This window comes from Lactuca virosa, chromosome 1, assembly GCF_052849685.1.
Source record: "Lactuca virosa cultivar CGN04683 chromosome 1, Lactuca_virosa_CGN04683_v6, whole genome shotgun sequence".
Taxonomy (NCBI): domain Eukaryota; kingdom Viridiplantae; phylum Streptophyta; class Magnoliopsida; order Asterales; family Asteraceae; genus Lactuca; species Lactuca virosa.
Genome location: NC_136426.1, coordinates 94,702,895 through 94,720,023, shown reverse-complemented (window position 1 = coordinate 94,720,023; position 17,129 = coordinate 94,702,895).

Below are 17,129 nucleotides of genomic sequence, written 5' to 3'. Positions count from 1 at the left end.
CGTGATCGAAGTTCATCTTTTCTGATGTAATCTGATAGAAAAAGTTTAATTGTGTTCTTGATGATTTTACTTGTATTCCCCCCTTAAAACTTAAGAAAAACATGTAAATGTAGGGGTATGAACTCACCTTATGTGTTCTTAGAGGATGGATGTTGGAGAAGAGAAGTGTTCAACTCAAAAACACTTAGAAGATGCCTTGACGAATCGAGAACCAAGAGTGGAAGAAAGCTTGATGATTAACCTTGGAAGTCTTGAAATTGAGAGAGAATGGTCTAGAAAATGAGTGACTTAAGCCTTGTATTTATACTAGTAAGAATTACTATTCATATATAATTCTTTAATAATAAGTGTTAAATGTTGACATTCTCCATATAACTAGTTAGTGTATATGACATATTCATGATGTAATCATGACAAATGTTTCTAGAAGATGGTTAATACTAATTGGCTAATAATAATAATTTTTAAAACGTAAATAGTAAATAGTAGGTAGTAAATAGTAAATAGTAAATAGTAAATAGTAAATATGATGAGATTTTTACAATTGTCATATTTGTAAACCCCGTTAAGCCATGTTTAAGAGTCTTACACAGCCCCCGATAATTGTGCAATAGTGTTTTATCGCTTTGGTTCGTTGTTTAGCACTGTTAAGGCTAAGGAAAATCAAACACATGAATTTTCCAAATGGTGTTTTCTCATTAAAATAGCGAATTGTACAACGTAAACCTTAACATACAAGGGTTAATGGAGTTGACCGGTTTGACTTGTTGACTTTGTTTGACTTTGACTTGACCGAAATTTGACGGTTGTCACATCGTCCCCCCGTTAGAAGAAATTTCGTCCCGAAATTTGCATTTTTGACTGGGACTTCAAGAGTTCGGGAAGAGATGTGGATACTTTTGTTTCATCTGATCCTCGCGTTCCCAGGTGAATTCGGGTCCTCGTTTAGCGTTCCAACGGACCTTCACGATGGGAATACGACTTTGTTTCGTTCGTTTGATTTCCCGATCCATGATTTCGACTGGTTCCTCCACGAAGTGGAGATTTTCGTTAACTTCGATTTCGTCGAGTGGTATTACGAGTGTCTCATCAGACAAACACTTCTTTAGGTTCGACACGTGAAATGTGGGATGTACTTTGTCGAGTTCCTGAGGTAATCGAAGTTTGTATGCTACTGGCCCAATCCTAGCAAGGATTTCGAATGGCCCGATGTACCTTGGATTTAGTTTCCCGCGTTTGCCGAATCGTATCATTCCTTTCCAAGGGGAAACTTTTAGTAGTACACGATCACCCACCTGGAATTCCAAGGGTTTGCGTCGTTTGTCTGCGTAACTCTTTTGCCGATCGTGAGACGCTTTCAATCTTTCTCGAATTTGAACGATCTTTTCTGTGGTTTCCCTTATGATTTCAGGGCCAGTGAGGGTGCTATTAGAGACTTGCCCTCTAGCTAGCTGTGTATCCCCCACCTCAGCCCAACACAGGGGTGATCTGCATTTGCGACCGTAAAGAGCTTCGAATGGAGCCACTTTGATGCTAGTATGATAGCTGTTATTGTAGGAGAATTCGATAAGCGGTAGATGGGTATCCCATGCTTTACCGAAGTCTATCACACAAGCTCTTAACATGTCTTCCAACGTTTGAATGGTTCGTTCGCTCTGTCCGTCGGTTTGTGGGTGGTAGGCCGTACTCATGTTAAGCCTAGTTCCCAATGATTTTTGTAGAGACTGCCAAAACCGTGAGGTAAATCTACTATCTCTATCGGAGATAATGGATATCGGCACACCATGGAGTTGTACAATCTCTTTGATGTACGTTCTAGTCAGCTTCTCCATCTTGTCGGTTTCTTTTATCGGTAGGAAGTGTGCTGATTTGGTCAATCTGTCTACGATTACCCATATGGTGTCAAGCCCGCCCGATGTCTTAGGCAGCTTGGTTATGAAGTCCATGGTTATTCGTTCCCACTTCCACTGAGGTATATCCGGCTGTTGTAATAGCCCGGATGGTTTCTGGTATTCGATTTTGACCTTGGCGCAAGTCAGACACTTGCTCACATAGGTAGCAATCTCAGCTTTCATGTTCGGCCACCAGTATAATTTCTTGAGGTCCAGATACATCTTATCCGACCCGGGATGGATGGAGTATCGAGTCTTGTGTGCTTCATTCATGACGACGTCTCGGAGTCCACCGAACTTCGGTGTCCAAATCCGGTTCATGATATAACGTGCTCCATCATCCTTGACTTCTAAGTTTTTATCCATTCCCCTTAATGTCTCTCCTGCCACCTTTTCTGGTTTTAAAGCTTCCAGTTGAGCTTCCTTGATTTGTATGGTCAGGTGGGAATGGATTGTCATTGTTAAGGATTTTACTCGGCGGCCCGAGTACTCCTTCCTGCTTAGAGCATCGGCCACTACATTGGCCTTGCCCGGATGATAACGAATTTCGCACTCGTAGTCATTCAGCAACTCTACCCATATCCTCTGTCGCATGTTGAGCTCTTTCTGATTGAGGATATGCTGAAGACTTTTGTGATCAGTGAAGATAGTGCATTTCGTGTCGTAGAGGTAGTGTCTCCAGATCTTCAAAGCGAATACTACTGCTCCTAATTCCAGGTCGTGGGTAGTATAATTAACCTCGTGCGTCTTAAGCTGTCTTGATGCATACGCGATAACCTTCCCTCTCTGCATGAGCACACATCCGAGACCTTGATTCGAAGCATCACAGTACACTACGAAGTCTTCGGTTCCCTCTGGGAGAGACAAGATCGGTGCGCTGCATAGGGCTTGTTTTAACGTTTGGAAAGCAGTTTCTTGTTTATTTTCCCACTTGAATATCACACCTTTCTGCGTCAAGGTGGTGAGTGGTTTCGCAATCTTGGAGAAGTTTTGTATAAATCTTCGGTAGTAGCCAGCAAGACCAAGGAATTGTCGAATTTCGGTTGGCGTCTTGGGTGCTGACCAATTCTCGATTGCCTTGATCTTGGAGGGATCCACATGTATGCCTTTCTCACTTACCACATGGCCAAGGAAATCCACTTTTCTAATCCAGAATTCACACTTAGAGAACTTAGCATAAAGCTTCTCCGCTCTTAGTGTCTCTAGCACTTGGCGTAGATGTAGGCGATGCTCTTCTTCGCTTCGCGAGTAGATCAAGATATCGTCGATGAATACGATTACAAACTTGTCTAGGTAGGGTCGACACACTCTATTCATTAGGTCCATGAATACCGTAGGTGCGTTTGTTAAACCGAAGGACATCACCACAAACTCGTAGTGCCCATAGCGAGTTCTGAATGCAGTTTTGGGAATATCTTCTTCTTGAACTCGTAGCTGATGGTAACCTGACCTTAGGTCGATCTTTGAGAAGAAATTTGCTCCTTGGAGTTGGTCGAAAAGGTCGTCGATTCGGGGTAGAGGATATCGGTTCTTGATGGTGAGTTTGTTTAGTTCCCGATAGTCGATGCACATGCGAAAGGATCCGTCCTTCTTCTTTACAAAAAGGACTGGTGCTCCCCAAGGTGAGAAGCTTGGTCTGATGAACCCTTTGCTCAAAAGCTCGTTCAACTGACTGGACAACTCTTGCATTTCTATTGGTGCGAGGCGGTATGGAGCTCTGGCTACGGGGGTAGCTCCGGGTATTAAGTCAATTCTGAAATCGACTTGTCGTGCGAGTGGTACACCAGGAAGATCTTCTGGGAACACATCCGGGAAGTTACACACTTCGGGGATGTCTTTGATGTCTTTCACGTCTTGTTTCTTGTCTACTACGTGGGCCAAGAAGGCGTGGTACTCCTTCCGGAGATACTTTTGGGCTTTGATGCATGAGATGATTTGTAAATTCGCACTAGGTTTGTCACCATAGATGAGAAGGGTTTCGTCATTTGGTAGATTGAGGCGAACGGCCCTTTCGTAACATAGAATGTCGGCACAGTGAGGAACTAACCAATCCATCCCGATGATTACGTCGAAGCTTTTTATGGTGACCGGCATCAGGTCAATTTTAAATGTATGGTTGTCTAGAGTGAGAGTACACTCTGAGTATATATCGCTAGTGCGTTCTACTTTCCCATTTGCCATTTCTACTACATAAGTATCCTTTAGTGATTGGGGATTTTGTTCAAGTAATTGTTTATATTGGTGGCTCACGAAACTCCTCTCCGCTCCACTATCGAATAGTACGCATGCATAAGAGTTATTGAGGAGAAACGTACCGGTAACCACCGTGGGATCCTCGACTGCTTCCCCATGTCCTATTGTCAGGACTCTTCCTACTCCACCAGCATTAGGGGCTTGTGCTTTGGGGCAGTTTCTTTTGAAGTGACCGGCGTCTCCACAGTTGTAGTAGGTTCGGGTTGCCCCCGTACTGGCGACTTGGTTGATTGGTTGAGCCGGCGCTTTACAGAAACGAGCAGTGTGCCCCTTCCTGTCGCAGTTGTTACAGTGCATCTCCCTACAAGCACCATTGTGGTGAAAGTTGCACTTGTTGCACTTAGGTAGGGTTCCAGCATATGGCTTCGGTGGTGCTGGAGTGGTAGCAGTAGTGGCAGCATTAGTGGCAGCATGGACAGCAACAGTTTGTTGCTTCTTAGCGGGGTCCTGTGCTGGTTGGCTCTTCTTTTGGTTCCAGAACTTCCGTTTGTTGTTTCCCCCTTTTGATTGATCAGTGGTGGTGGTTGTAGTATTATGACCGGCTCGGTGGTCAACAAGTTGTTGTGCCAGCTCCCTGGCACTGTCAAAAGTAGTTGGCCTTGAAGCCAGGACACTACTTTGCACTTGGGGAGACAGTCCCCAAAGGTATCGCTCCACCTTTTTCTCCTCCGGAGTAACCATTGTTGGGCAGAGGAGAGCCAATTCATTGAATCGGGTGGTGTAGGTTTCAAGGTCGGAGCCCGTCATCCTGAGGTTCCAAAGTTCTTGTTCCAGCTTTTGAATTTCACCTCTTGGGCAGTACTCCTTCATCATCAAGGTTTTTAGTTCTGCCCAGGATATGGAGCTAGCTACTTCGAGAGTAAGTGAATTAATCCGACAGTTCCACCAAGTAAGGGCCCGGCCGGTGAAAGTGAAGGCTGCGAACTTAACTTTGCTCGCTTCGGGGCAAGAGCACACTTGAAAGACTACTTCAGTCTTTTCAAACCATTGCATTAAAGTGATGACTCCCCCGCTCCCATTGAAGTTGTCGGGTTTGCCATTGGTGAAGTCTTTGTAGGAACACTCTCTTGTACGCCACGTACTGTCTCCATGGTTAGAGTTTGTAGCACCCGATCCAGAACCACCAGCTCCGTTTGTCCCTATCTGCGATATTGCGGCAGCTACGGCTGCTGTTACTGCAGCCTGGAACATCGCATGATCAAACTGTGGAGGCAGCGGCGGAGGAGGTGTTGCTATGTTGCCGGAAGGTCTTGGTCTTCTCCTTGGCGGCATGGTTCTGTCGTAAGTCGTAAACCAATGTACTTTTAGTAAAAGTATATTTATAGGAAGAGAAATCTTTTATACATAAAGTATATTATTACGTTGTTTTCCGGTATGTTTACGATACATACGATTTTATACTTTTAATTGACCCAATACATTGGGTTATGAGGTAAAATGAAAGTATAAAATATTTTATTTGAGTCTCCTTGTTTCCAAGTATATGACTGTTTGTAAAAGTTTTACATATACTAATTTAGTCGGGACATAATTAATATATTATATTTTAAAATGATCTTTATCGGTTACTAAATTAGTTGCAAAGTGCATACCAGTCATATGTGATTAAGATATAATAGTCCTTCGAATAGATGACCCTAACTCCAAGACCACAACCAAACAAGGACAGGAAGTGAAACAAAGATACATAAATTCTAAGTCTATAGCATCTTAGTTACATATGACCTTAGCGCATCCACTTAGCAGCTATTGATCTATAAATAAAGACCTATTTAATTCTCATATAATTTATTATAGTAACACAAAATACTCCTATAGTATTTGTAAATGTTTAGTTTTGAGTTCTTAAAGTATCCTTTTGTAGTGTGTTATTAGGTTTGTTAGATTTGTTGTCCATCCTGACCATCCCCCGGTATATGCAAGTAAATTCCCGGACAGATATAGTTGATCAGGCTATATCCTTCCCAGATTTAATCCACATATACTAAGGCATACTCAAAATGTTCAACTCTTCTTCTTTTGCTTTATGTTTTCGCTAGTTATGATACCATGCGAGCATGTAATGTATGTATGTATACTTTAATCAAGAAAATCATTTATTTTCTAAGAGTATATTTATTTGAAAAATGCACAAATCAGAGACTATTAGTCCCAATTGTGTTTATAGTTTGTATATCTTATGTGGTTTGATATACTTAATTTACTATAAACTGTGCTCTGATACCAATCTGTCACACCCCCAAACCAAGGATGGCAGAAACGTCCGGGGGTGGATGACTTCATGTATAATATCATAACAACAATTGTAATAGTAATTGAAGCAAACACAACCAACATATATATAATTGAAAAAGTGACATCATTGTATGAATTACATGTTTACGAATCAATAAAATATGTTGACAAAATATGAAATAGTAGACGCCTTAGCGCCCCATCCTCAGAAGCACTTGGTTACCTGTTTAATGATTTCCTGAGAATACAAGTTGTTTGAAAAAGTGTCAACACAAAGGTTGGTGAGTTCATAAGCTTTTGTTTGGTATTATTAAAAGCCTTTCGTTTGTAAAAGTAGTATTTGTGTTAGAAAATCCAATATTTTCCTTAATGTGTAAATGTAGTCTTAAAACCCAAAGACCGAAATGTACAAGTAATTTGTCATATTTATAGTAAAACAATGCAAGTTTAAATCGACATAAACTCGTTAAATTTTAATGAAGTTCCCGTAAATTCCAATGTTTATTAATACTTTATGTGAGTTTATTATAACCATACTATGACCAAGGTTGCCTAAAACGACGTTCTTCAGGCGTCGGAAATGTTATGACATTTGTCACCCCAGTCCTATCGGTCTAACTGTTGCATGCAGTTTAGGTGTGGGTTTGTCAAACCCAATATAGATCTATACACAACTATCACGCTCTCCCTCAAGGAGACTCTGGTTACAATACAAGACTTAATGGTAATTTGAAGTAAATGTCTCACAAAGTCATTAACGGAATTACGTGTTATGAAAACTTGGTACCGTATGGCCGTACCTTGCTTAATGAAAATATCATTTGTATAAATGTACCCTTTTTAAATGTATGTGTTATGTAATGTATCATAAACTATACCTATTATAGTTTATCAACCAAGGGTAGTACGTAGTAATGTATGCAAACTATATTCAAAATAGTTTATTAAATGTTTGAATGTATCGGTTGTACTTTGATTATAATCACTTGTTATTCTTTATATTTTATATGTCCAAATCCATTTGTAAACTGATGTGTGTCTAAATATTAAGATAAAATGTCATATATTGCAATAACATATAATCACATAAAGATATACACCTTGCTCAACATGTTACAAGGTGAAATGAAATTGACAGCAACTTTTCGTTGAATACAGTTTCTGTTACTGTTCTTAGAAAATTTATAGAAAAATCATCAAAGCTCTAAATCCAAATCCGCAAATTCTGATAGTTTGGAATATGAGTCTAGTTTGTTCGTAAATTTTATCATGATTTTTAGTGATCTCTAACAGAGGTGAAAATGTTCATAATCACAGACTGGTCCGGGTTTGCCTCTGAAATGATAGGCAGTTTTGTAAAAATCACCATAAATTGTAGAAAAATCATATGGAGATGTGCAAGTAGCCATTTTAAAGCTAAGAGTTTGAACTACTTGTACCTGGAACAGTTTTGAAAACTAAAATATTTAAGTTGACCAAAACAGTCCGTGATCGAAGTTCATCTTTTCTGATGTAATCTGATAGAAAAAGTTTAATTGTGTTCTTGATGATTTTACTTGTATTCCCCCTTAAAACTTAAGAAAAACATGTAAATGTAGGGGTATGAACTCACCTTATGTGTTCTTAGAGGATGGATGTTGGAGAAGAGAAGTGTTCAACTCAAAAACACTTAGAAGATGCCTTGACGAATCGAGAACCTAGAGTGGAAGAAAACTTGATGATTAACCTTGGAAGTCTTGAAATTGAGAGAGAATGGTGTAGAAAATAAGTGACTTAAGCCTTGTATTTATACTAGTAAGAATTACTATTCATATATAATTCTTTAATAATAAGTGTTAAATGTTGACATTCTCCGTATAACTAGTTAGTGTATATGACATATTCATGATGTAATCATGACAAATGTTTCTAGAAGATGGTTAATACTAATTGGCTAATAATAATAATTTTTAAAACGTAAATAGTAAATAGTAGGTAGTAAATAGTAAATAGTAAATAGTAAATAGTAAATATGATGAGATTTTTACAATTGTCATATTTGTAAACCCCGTTAAGCCATGTTTAAGAGTCTTACACAGCCCCCGATAATTGTGCAATAGTGTTTTATCGCTTTGGTTCGTTGTTTAGCACTGTTAAGGCTAAGGAAAATCAAACACATGAATTTTCCAAATGGTGTTTTCTCATTAAAATAGCGAATTGTACAACGTAAACCTTAACATACAAGGGTTAATGGAGTTGACCGGTTTGACTTGTTGACTTTGTTTGACTTTGACTTGACCGAAATTTGACGGTTGTCACACCAACCTGGAACTCCAAGAGTTTTCGTCTCTTATCGGCGTAGCTCTTTTGTCTATCTCGTGAGGCTTTCAGTCGTTCCCGGATTTGTACAATCTTCTCCGTTGTCTCTCGGATGATCTCAGGACCAGTGAGAGTACTGTTGGGGACTTGACCCCTGGCTAGCTGCGTGTCACCCACCTCAGCCCAGCACAGAGGGGATCTGCACTTACGGCCATAGAGGGCTTCAAACGGCGCAGCCTTAATGCTGGTATGGTAGCTGTTGTTGTAGGAAAATTCAACCAAAGGAAGATGAGTGTCCCATGACGCGCCGAAGTCGATGACGCAGGCTCTCAACATATCTTCCAAGGTCTGAATTGTTCTCTCACTCTGTCCATCAGTTTGCGGATGATAAGTCGTGCTCATATCCAACTTAGTTCCAAGAGCCTTCTGTAAAGACTGCCAAAACCTCGATGTAAACCTGCTATCCCGATCGGAGATAATGGATGTAGGTACACCATGAAGGCGAACTATTTCTCAAAGGTATATTCGGGTGAGTCTCTCCATCTTGAAGTTTTCTTTGATTGGTAGGAAGTGGGCGGACTTCGTCAATCGATCGACAATTACCCAGATGGCATCGTGCCCACTCGAAGATCTGGGTAACTTGGTGATAAAATCCATGGTTATCCCTTCCCACTTCCACTCCGGTATTTCTGGCTGCTGAAGTAAACCCGATGGCTTCTGATATTCTACCTTTACCTTGGCACAAGTCAGGCACTTGCCCACGAAAGTAGCAATTTCCGCTTTCATGTTTGGCCACCAATAGAGCTATTTGAGATCCAGATACATCTTATCTGAACCTGGGTGAACGGAGTATTTCGTCTTGTGAGCTTCATTCATGACAACCTCTCTGTAACCACCGAACTTTGGGGTCCAGATCCGGTTTATGAAATTGTACACTCCGTTTCCTTTGACCTCCAATTTCTTGTCCATTCCCCGCAAAGCTTCATCTGTCACGTACTCGAGTTTTAAGGCTTCCATCTGAGCCTCTCTGATTTGCGCGGACAGGTGGGAATGGATGGTCATTGTTAGTGCCTTCACCTTACGTCCTGAATACTCCTTTCGGCTGAGGGCATCTGCTACCACATTGGCCTTTCCGGGATGGTATTGAATTTCACACTCGTAGTCACTGAGTAGCTCTACCCATCTTCGGTGCCTCATGTTTAACTCCTTCTGATCAAGGATATGCTGCAAGCTCTTATGGTCGGTGAAGATAGTGCACTTTGTTCCGTAGAGATAGTGTCTCCAGATCTTTAACGCAAAGACCACTGCTCCCAACTCCAAAGCGTGAGTTGTGTAATTGACCTCGTGTGTTTTTAACTGCCTCGAGGCATAGGCGATGACCTTTCCTCTCTGCATGAGCACACAGCCTAGGCCCTGATTGGATGCATCACAATAGACTACGAAGTCTTCCGTCCCTTCGGGCAGGGACAAGATAGGTGCACTGCACAGGGCCTGCTTCAATGTTTGAAATGCAGTGTCTTGCTTGGTTCCCCAACTGAAGGTTACACCCTTCTGTGTCAGGGTAGTTAAAGGCTTAGCGATTCTGGAGAAGTTCTGGATGAACCTGCGATAATAGCCCGCGAGACCCAAGAATTGCCGGATTTATGTGGGTGTCTTTGGTGCAGACCAATTCTCAATCGCTTTGATTTTGGAAGGGTCCACGTGTATTCCTTCCTTACTAATCACGTGTCCTAGTAAATTTACCTTCCTGATCCAGAATTCGCACTTCGAGAAGTTCGCGTATAGTTTTTCTGCCCTTAATGTTTCCAACACCTGCCTTACGTGCTGTTTATGATCATCTTCACTCCGCGAATAGACAAGTATATCGTCGATGAACACGATCACGAACTTGTCTAAGAAAGGGCGGCACACCCGATTCATCAGGTCCATGAATACTGCCGGTGCGTTGGTTAGACCAAAGGGCATTACTACAAACTCGTAGTGTCCATAGCGAGTTCGGAATGCTGTTTTGGGCACATCATTCTCATGAATTTGCAACTGATGGTACCCTGATCTTAGATCTATCTTTGAGAAATAACTGGATCCTGACGTTGATCGAAGAGATCGTCGATTCTGGGTAAGGGATATCGGTTCTTGATGGTAAGCTTATTCAGCTCTCGGCAGTCAATGTACATCCGAAAGGATCCATCTTTCTTTTTCACGAATAAGATCGGAGCTCCCCAGGGTGAGGAACTCGGCCTTATGAATCCTTTGCTGATCAGCTCATTGAGCTGACTGGATAATTCTTGCATTTCCGCTGGCGCTAAACGGTAAGGAGACTTAGCTACAGGAGTAGCTCCGGGGATCAAGTCGATACGAAACTCGACTTGGCGCTCGGGAGGGATTCCTGGGAGATCTTCAGGGAAGACATTAGGGAAGTCGCAGACTTCGGGGATGCTCTCGAGGTCTCTAACTTTTTGCGTCTCATCGACAACATGAGCTAGGAATGCATGGCACTCCTTCCGCAGATACTTCCGAGCTTTGATGCACGAGATGATACGGAGGTTCGAACTGAGCTTATCACCATAAATCATAAGGGTTTCGCCAGAGGGCAGATTGAGACGGATAGCCTTCTCGAAGCAAAGAATATCAGCACGATTGGAACTCAACCAATCCATGCCGATAATGACATCGAAGCTCTTGATGGACACAGACATAAGGTCGATGGGAAAGAATAATTGTCTAGAGTAAGAGTACAGCCTATGAATATTTCGTTAGTGCTCTCCTTCTTTCCGTTAGCCATCTCGACGGTAAATGTTTCGGTTAGAGGTTGGGATTTACATTTGATTAGATGTTTGAATGTATGACTAACAAAACTCCTCTCCGCACCAGAATCGAAGAGAATGCATGCATAAGAGTTGTCAAGGAGGAACGTACCCGTAACAACGGTAGGATCAGCAACTGCTTCCCCTGGCCCATCACCAGAACTCTTTCTGTATTACCACCAGTTGTTGCCTTGGGGCAGTTTCTACTGAAGTGCCCAGCCTCTCCACATCCATAGCAAGTTTGACCAGCGCCCGCTCCCGGAGCCTGGTTGGTTGGTTGAGCCGGTGTCTTGCAATATCGAGCTGTGTGCCCTTCTTCCCATAGTTTTTGCAATTCAACTCACGGCAGGGCCCGTGATGATGGAAGCTACACTTGTTGCACAGGGGTAGTTTTCCAGCATAACCACTGGTAGGAGGTTAGGTGGTTGGAACAGCAGTGGGAGCAGCAACAGGAGCAGTAACAGCATGAACTGCCACTGTTTGTTGTTTCTTGGAGGGTTCCTGCGAAGACTGACCCTTTCGTTTGTTACTAAACTTCTTCTTCTTCCCACTGCTTTCCTTTTGTGGCTCGGAGACAGCTGCCACCTCATCCAGATCGATTCCCTGATCGATCAGAGTCTGTGCCAGATCCTTGGCGCTTTCAAATGTGGTCGGCCTCGCAGCCAAGACATTTCCTTTTGTGGGTTGCGTCAATCCCCAAATGTACCTCTCGATTTTCTTGCTTTCCGGGGTGACCATTCCCGGACAGAGGAGAGCCAGATCACAGAATCTAGCAGTGTAGGCAGCGATGTCGGAACCCTTCATCTTCAAGTTCCAGAGTTCGTGCTCCAACTTTTGCACTTCGCCCCTCGGGCAGTACTCCGCGAGCATGAGCTCCTTCAGTCTTTCCCAGCCCATGACATTAGCCACTGGGAGGGTTAGGGTTTTGACCCGACCATTCCACCAGGTCAAGGCTCTGTCGGTGAAGGTGCAGGCGATGAACTTCACCTTGTTTGCTTCAGAACAGACGCAAATTTCGAAGATGGATTCGATCTTCTCGAACCATCGAGTCAGGGCGATGACACCTCCATTTCCGTCGAAGGACTTGGGTTTCGCAGTCATGAAGTCCTTGTAGGAACACTCTTTTTGATGTCCCTGACTTCCACCTTGTCTCTGTGGGTCGGTTCCACCTCCAGCCCCACCAGCGTTCACTTGTGTCATTGCTGCAGTCACGGCGGCGGTAACTGCTGCCTGGAACATGACGGGATCAAACTGAGGAGGTGATGGTGGTGGCGGAGTGTCATCGTTCCTTCTGATGGGTCTTGGTCGAGGAGGCATCTTGTTCTAGAAAACAGTCAGGAAGAAGAGGACGGTAAGTCCTCGAGATATATAAAACAAAATATATCTCATCCTGATAATAAAAGTATAATACCGAGCGATAAGCACAGAAAGGTTACTAACACAAGTATGTTATCGCTTAGGGAAGAAGAGGTAGCAACACTTAGAGTGAATCTGTATACTGAGTTTGGCTCTAGCTAAAATACTCCTATAGTATTTTATGTGGGATGATTTTGGTAAGTTTTAGACCTGCTGTAACACCACAGTCATTCCCAAGCACATGTTGGTCATGTCTCGACTAAATATAGTTGATCAGGCTATATTCAACCTAGACATGATTACATAACTGCCTAGGTTTAACCGCAGTGTCCCAACATCCAAATACTTTTGTTCTGTTCTACTTATGACACGAATTCTGTTATGTATGCATGCTCGTATACTTTTTATAAAAATACTTATATTTTTGAAAGTATACTTTTAGTGTAGAACACTTAGGCCCCTTAGTGTTTATAGTTGTATACCACGTAAGGTTCGGTATACTAGTTCGCTATAAACAAGGGCTCTGATACCAATCTGTCACACCCCGAAACCGATGGCGGAAACGTTCCGGGGCGGAGGACGTCATGTGTAGCATCACAACCAATGAATAACAGCAATCATAGCAACACAACCATTATAGTGAATACTTAAATAAAAATGTTTACATCAGTGGAAACTTTGTCTGAAACTTTGTTTGATTTACATCCAATAGCTTTGTATAGTATAAATATAAAACTCTTATTGCTCCAGTTCCTCGAAAATCCAGCAAGTATCTGTCTACTGATTTCCTGAGAATACAAGCAGTTTGAAAGAGTATCAGCATAAATCTGGTGAGTTCATAAGCGGTGGTTTGTAGTGACAATCGTTGATGAGTTCGCAAAAATGTTTGTATGGTTCCAAGAAAATCCGATATTTTCTTTAGTGAAAATGTAGCGTTATCGATTACGTATAAAACCATGAATGTTCGTTACTGAAAACTATAGTGATATGCGAATATACTACCTCATGTGACTAGTTGAAGCTAATCATGAAGTATAAATATTTTGTATGTAAAGCCATAGCATAAATGGTTCTGTTTGAAAACCCTGGCTTGGCCAGTATACGTAGTGTGTTTTAGTTCTATTTAGTATAAATAAAACCGTTGAAGAGTGTCAGATTTGTAAACTAAAGGTGATTTATACATAATGTGAGTCGTATAACCATGCTTGATATGACTAGTGACCTTTCCAGCGTTCTTCAGGCATCGAGTTAAATGACATTTGTACATCTCAGGCATGCCCGCCTAACTGTAGGTAGCAGTCCAGATGTGGGATTGTCAGTCTCGAATAGATCTATTCACAAATCTCACGCTCTCTCTCCAGGAGACTCTGGTTATACTATGGTAGGATTTATCCCTGTACACCTAAGGGTACAGTAGTGAAGTAGCGCCTCACAATATCATACAATCTAGTTTACATGTAGTGTAGTAGCGTTCTACCGTAGTGAAAATCCATATGTATACCGTATATAGTGATAATTACAGTTATAAATACCATGATAGAGTAGTGATGTAAACTGTAAACGATTTCTGTCTTAGTGCATATGTTTAGTAGTGAAAGTTTCTATACTTGATATGTTTTAGAAAAATCCCAAACTATACCGATTATAGTTTGCATGTAAAACGTAGCGAATAACGTGTCCGGAAAAACTATGTAATTTTAGTGAAAACGTCCCTTATGCTCAACATAGTACAAAAGGGATTTAAAGTATGAGATTTGCATAAGTTTTATGTATATTCTTGAAAACATTTATGTTTAGCTTGTATCCCCCCCCCCCTGAAAACATTAAAAATACAGAAAATGTAGGGGTATGAACTCACAGTTGTTGTGTGAAAGCGTTGACTGAAATGAAGATCCTCGAGTTGTTGCACGTGACACTTAACAGAATCCTATTATCAAATAAATACATATATGTATCTAAATTAGCGATTTCGATAGGTAAAGTGTTAGAAGAACACTTGTATTCGGTTGAGGAATGTTACCGGGACTTGATCGAATCGATGAAAGTGGGTTTTCAGCCAAAAGCACCACTTGAAAAGTGTTTACGGCCGTGAACCAGAGTTTACGGTCGACATGTAGTTTACGGTTTCTGAAGGCTCGGTGAGTTTATGGTCGTAAACTCAAGAACAGAGTTTACGGTTTTTGAAGGCTTGGACCGTAAACTCAAGAACAGGGTTTTTGGTCTTTGAAGATGGACCGTAAACTCAAGAACAATGGTGCTGATTGCTGATTTCGAAGAGATAAGTGCTCTGTGACGTTCCAAAGTGACTCCAAACGTGGTTTCCCGATGTTTCCCGAAGTTTTGAGGGTGCTTTCCGGTGTTTACGGTCAAGGTTCTTAGAGAGAGAAGGAGAGAGTTTTTGGCCAGAAATGTTCTAATGAAGGTGGAGGTATCGTATTTATAGGAGTGTTGTGATCGGTGGTGGGGGGGGGGTCCACTCTTTACTGACCGTAAACGGGTTTACGGTCGTAACCTCACTTAGACCGGAAATGTTTGATTTTTCGAGATATTCGGGTTCCCGCGCGATTTTTGGTTCCGACTCGTAAATAATTCAATTATATAACTAGATCATTTCCTAAACCAAGAAGTTTGACGGAAAAGTTAATGAATTCGAAATTTTATTAACGGAAATCGCGTAACGGAAACGGACAATGTTTCGGGTTGTCACAGTGTATGTGTGGGTTTGTTAGATCAGAAAACACATACACAATCATGTTCATCTCTTCAAACCCTTCGACCCAACAATCCTTCAACCACTTCAACCCAGATCGTACCATCTTCAAGAACAAATAGATCAGAAAACGAGTTCATCGATGTGTGCGTGTTCATCTTCTTCCCATAAATAAAAAGATCTTCAACTGAAGTTATGTTTTTGAGTTATAATTTTTTTATTTTCGATTTCCAGGTCATTAGATTCAACCGAAATCGTTTTTCAAATCGAAAAAGCAAATCCATAAGTTTATTCATCTTCCTTCCAAAAACCAAATATAGAAGTGTTCATGTGAAAAGTTTGAAGCTCAAAAATCACGTTTCCATTCCTGTTCAAGAACGTTCAAGAAATTGAGAATCATGAGTGTTTGTATGTTCTTGAACAGATGAAGATGACTTTTGGGTTTGTGTTCGTGTTCTTCATCTGATTTGTGTTCTTATTCTTCATCAGATCTAAAAATAGGCATCAATCTTTTTTTCTTTGTGTTTATGTTCTTTATCAAATATGGTTTTGAGTTCTTTAGAATGTGTGTGTGTGTGTATTCTTCATTAGATCTGAAAATAGACAACAATATGAAGAACTCAAACGATTTATGGATTTATGTTCTTGAGATCATCATATTTGTTGTAGATTTATGGGTTGGAGAATCAATGTGTGTGTGTATTCTTGAACAGATGAATATGAAGTATCTTTGTGTAATTGTGTGTGTGTTCTTGATCTAAAAATAAAAAATCATGTTATTTTAGATTTTTGGCCGGAGACTCGCCGGAGAAGATGACTGGAGTCTGGTCTGAGCTCACAAGAAAGCTGGAAACCGGCTAAACCTCTGATAACAGGTCATAAGGATGTTTTTTGAACAGTTCAATAAGTTCAATAGGAAAATGTGGACAAAAAAAAAAAACTCAGTGACTAAATGTGTACAAATCCAAAAATATATTACCTTTTTAAATTATTATCCCTTTAAACATTATCGTTATCTAGTTTTTAAACATTATGGGACAAAATCCAATAAAGGTCTCTTTCACCAAAGTAACCATATAAATTTATTATTTAAAATGATTACTAGAACCCAAAACAATTTTAATTAAAAACGATCAACATTCCTTCATCCGATACAACTAGAGTTCATACTACAAAACCTAGATGCAAAACCAGAATTAAAAGAAAAAACTAAAAAGTGCATGGAATGAAGCCTATCAATTCTTATGATTAGTAGTTTTTTTCTTGTCAAAAAATCGAATGATCCTGGAATAATACTTCTCCAATCAGAATGTGAAGGCGTTATCGCAGGCTCTCCAAATGGATGTTCTTTCACATAACTTTGCACGTCTTTAGCTTCAGCAAGTCCATCCAAAAACAGTCGTAACTCCCCATTTGGAACTAATCAACATTTTTCCAAAAAAAAAAAAATCACATATTTATATCGAATATTATCAATCAATAAACCAACTATAAATCATATTTTACCTAAAAAAATCATCATCTTCATCATCAATATCATACTTCTTGGGGAAGACGGCAGTGTTAGGCTACAACAAAACA